At 49.7% G+C, this 4,620-nt stretch overlaps 1 pseudogene; it reads left to right on the forward strand.

Moving 5' to 3' along the window:
• Positions 1-1,034: 1,034 nt before the first annotated feature.
• On the forward strand, positions 1,035-4,337 carry LOC145391914 (uncharacterized; annotated as a pseudogene).
• The last annotated feature ends 283 nt before the right edge of the window (positions 4,338-4,620 follow it).

A 4,620-nucleotide genomic window follows, 5' to 3' on the forward strand; every position in this document is an offset into this window, starting at 1 on the left:
TCATGCTCCCCAAGCCCCACCCCACCTCCACCTCTTTCCACCCTCTCTTCATAATGATGTAGCAGTTTCCCTCCTATGATCTCTTTTTGTTTGTTTCCTCCCACCATACTAGCCCCACACCACCTGGCCCACACTGGGGGCTGTCTCATCCCCCCTCAACCCCACCAGAGACCCCCCACCCCTCCTTCACCTCCCTTTATATCGAATGATGCAGCAGTTTCCCTGGTATGATTGCTTTGTATGTGTTTCCTCCCACCATAATATCCCCCACATCACCTCCCCTGCATTGGGGGTATGTCTTATCCCCTCTCACCCCCACCAGAGACCACCCACCCCACCTCCACCTCCTTGCCTCCCTAGCCTTTGTCCCGAATATGGCCCATTCATTTCCCTGCCGTGATCGACTTGTGTCTGTTTACTCTCACCAAAAATTTGTTTTCCTTTATTTTTTTTTACTCTCATGGTTACTCCTGCAGCTAGTTTCATCAATAAAAACATATTTTACATTGATTTCATTAATTTTGGTAAGGTTCCTTAGAGAAAATTAGTTTTTTGCCAATTTTTTAAATTTCGGATTTTTTTTTTACCTCTCATGTTGACTCTACACCTAGTTTCATCAACAGAAACATATTTTACATTAATTTAATTGATATTGGTAAGATTCTCTAGCAAAAATTAGGTTTCCGTCCATGTTTTCCTATTTTCTCTCTTACTGTAGGATAATATCATATTGTTGATATATGCAGTGTTAACTGGCAACCCCAGTTTGCCCGCCAGTTGTGTTGGGACGACGCCACCAGCCAGTTCCCAGGCTTCCCTTGTAACAGTTGAACCTCTCTCAGTAAAGTTAGCACGAAGCCTGTGTTTCCCTTTCCCACACATCCTACATGGTGCAGTGAAGGTGAACCTACCCAGGAAATGGCGTTCACAGAATCACGGTCTCCATGCCCCAGAGGTAGCAGGGGACTAGAACACCGAGACATCCCCCAGCCTTCACCATAACTGACTCGGCCCTCACAGTGCTGGCTGTGAACATGACATCCCAGGCAGCTCTTCAGGCAGCTGCCAGACCTCTGCCAGCAGCCTTGACACCAGAGAAATGCAAAATGGAGATGTCTTCAGTGGGCTTCATAACATGGAAACGCTCTGTGGAAACCTGGTTGCACCTTGCAAGATCACCAGACCAGGAATCAGTCCTTCATATATGCCTGCTGTGTGTGCCGTCCCTTCAGTGTGCATTGGATTCCAGGTTCACCACAGATCAGTGAGAAATGCTGTCACCCAAGGAAGTGCTCAAGGCCATAGAAAAAATCATGTTCCGCTCATCGAATCAGACGGTAAGGTGGTCTGACTTTTTTTTAGTACATGCCACACACCAGGGGAATCTATTAGTATTTACATGTCCAGGTGTGCACAGGAGGCTACAGACTGCGCATTTCAGTGCCTGAGCTGTGATGGTGATCTCTCAGAGTACATGCTAGTGCGCAAGGTGATGATTGGCCTCAGTGATCCCACTTTAAGGCAAGAAGTGTTTAGGCAGTGTGATAATCTCAGTGATAAAGATAGCCTAAGGGGATTTTATGCATCATTTGAGGCAGCCCAGTGCAATGCCGGGTTGGGTGGGAAAATTGCACGCAAATGAGTGGTGGTGGGAACTGTTGTAACATCCTGTGTCATCATTGACGACGACAACACGCTGCCACTCATAGTTGCTGCCTCGCAACATCCAGCCACCTCATCCCAGTCACCTGATGTGCCATCCAGACCCTACAGCAACTGTGGCACAAGACATGGCCCTGACAGGAAGATGTGCCTAGCAAAAAGGCTCACCTGTAGAGCATGCAGGAGACATGGGCACTTCAAGAAAATGTGTAGGTCAGCTAAGCACCTGGAGGCTGGGACAACCGTAAACAGTGTAATAAATGGTGCCACTGCTCTGACTCCTGGGCCACTCCTGCAGGTGAGTGTGGACCCGCAATCAGGAGGAAGGGTGCAAGCCCCTCCCTGATGACGTTGCTAGGACTCTGGCTTGCGCTTTTACAGCGTCAGGCTGACTTACGAGACCTGGCCAGGATCACGTTGGCCAGTCTGGGTGCAGCACCATGCCACATCAGCCTCAAAGGCCATTCCACGCTGCAGGAAGTGTACTTTGTTAAGTCTGTGGAGTGCCTGTACTTGTCATGCACTACCTGTAAGGAGCTGGGATTGGTGCACAGCAGTATTCCCCATCCACCTCCCACTGTTGCTGCCACAGATGTGGTAGAGAGTGTTGGCAACGGCCCACCAGTGAGGCCATCCTTCATCCCACTCCGGCCACTGGAAGAAAACATCCTACAACCAGAGCAGTGCCTCCTGAGGCAGTTTTCATCATCCTCGTTCAACACTGATGTCATAAAAAGACTTTGTAGTTACTTGTAGTGGAGTTATATATATTAGACTTGTGGACAAGCGGTTGTTATACTTGAGTAGCTTTGTAAGTAGATAATCTTCTTTCCCATTTGTCATTCAATGACAAGGAGAGGTAAAGAATAGTATGGGACTATTTTTATTTGTCTTGGAAATATTAACAAGTCTCTCACTCAGAGCGAAGTATAAAGTAGAGTCCCGCTAGCTATCTCCCTATCTCTCTCTCTCTCTCTTCCAAGTTGCTAAGCCTTTCTTGCCACTCCCTGCCACTTCTATGGCCTCTCTCCTTCTGAGCTCTCTTTCCTAAATTCTGGTGAAACAGGAGTCGTATCACGTGTATTCCCTGTGGTTGGAAAGTTCTAGAAGCCTGTGTGTGAGTATGTGTGTTCACCTGGTGATCGCTGACCAACTAACTGCATCATCTCCTGACTGGCTACTTCCTAGTCTGTCGTCAGCTTTTCCTCAATGTAACTTGCAAGATCATTTCCCATTCCCAGGCTCGCATAGAGCTGTCTATCTGTCTATTTATCTATCTATATATCTATTTGTCTATTATGATTTGTAATTATAATATGGAGTCCTAACACTGACATGTACCCATTGCCTGTGATGGAGGGTCCCCCGCATCACATCCACCTCATGAAGGGTGCACAGCCCCACGCCTGCCACACTCCGGCCTCGTACCCTAGCACTGGAAGGCGGAGGTCAAACAGCAGCTTGATGATGATGTCAGGAAAGCCGTGATCCACCTCGTCCCAGCAGGAGTGGCAACAGAGTGTTGCTCCTGCATGGTGGTGGTCGCAAAGAAGTCAGGCAAGCCTCGCAGAACAGTCGACTTCCAGAAACTGAATGCCTGCTGTCTGCGGGAAACCCACCACACTCCTGCACCCTTCGACATGGTGTTCGATATCCCCCACGCTCATACAAGACAGTAGCGGACACACACTGGGGGTTCCACCAAGTTGAGCCTGATGAAGAAAGCAGGCACCTGACGACCTTTTTAATATCTTGGGGGTGGTACCATTACTGCCGGACGACACGATCCTATACAATGTCAGCATTGTGGAAGCTTTCTGGCACATGTATGACTTTCTGGAGTAGTGCACTAGGAAGGGAATTACACTCAACCCAGAGAAGTTCCTTTTCTGTCAAAGGGAAATGGATTTCATGGGCTTCCACCTGGACGGGAAGGAATACAGGCCTACTGAGGACCGGCTGTTGGCCATCAGGGAATTTACCATGCCTGCACAGTCCTTGATCACAGACGTGCGATCCTGTTATGGGTTTGTGAACCACTTGGCACCTTCTTGGCCGCAGCCCCTGTCATGGAGCCCTTTAGAGACTTCTTTAAGAAGCCTGCAAGAAGCAAGGTATACTGGGATGAGCAACTCCAATAGAAGCTTTGCCAGGCCCAGGACACCATCTGCCGGCTGGTCAAGGATGGGCTGGCATACTATGACTGGACCAGACCCACAATCGTCATCATTGATTGGAGTTAGGAAGGGATCGGATTCGTCATCCTCCAGCAGTACTGCTCCTGTGTGTCTGCTGAGGCATCATTCTGCTGTAAGGGAGGTTGGTGCCTGGCCCTCTTCAGCAGCTGTCACCCGACCATGGCGGAAGCAGAGTATGCGCCAATCAAAGGGGAGGACCTGGCGGTGGCTAGGTGCCTGTGCAAGGCCTGCCTATTCCTGCTGGGCTGTCCCACCCTCGTCCTTGTGATGGGCCACTGTCCCCTGGTGGAGCTGCTCAGTGACAGGGCTCTCATGGATATTGCAATCCTGCGACTCATCTGGCTGAAAGAGAAGGCACTGCAGTACAAGTTTACCATCCATTTTCTGCCAGGGAAGAGAAATTGTCTGGCCAACTTTCTGTCCAGGTACCTATCTATGAAGACTGTGCAAGACATAGTGGATGAGGAACAAGAGTAGGACCTGGCAAGTGACATGATGGTGGCCACAGTGGTAGCTCTGGACCTGGGCAAGCGTCTCACCCTTGATGAAGGCGTGGTCCTGCAGGCCTCGCAGGAAGATACGTTGTATCAACTGCTGGTGGCTAAAGCGCTGGCAGGTGACTGGCACTCTCAGAAGTCTCAGGAGATTGCATGCCTACGACCATACTACAACGTCAGGGACAGACTACTTATGTCAAGAGGCCTGGCCATGTAAGCACTCGACCAAAACCACCCACGCTTGGTGATCCCTGAAGGTCTGT

This window comes from Coenobita brevimanus, chromosome 20, assembly GCF_032717465.1.
Source record: "Coenobita brevimanus isolate Jiangsu-jjx chromosome 20, ASM3271746v2, whole genome shotgun sequence".
NCBI classification, from domain to species: Eukaryota; Metazoa; Arthropoda; class Malacostraca; order Decapoda; family Coenobitidae; genus Coenobita; species Coenobita brevimanus.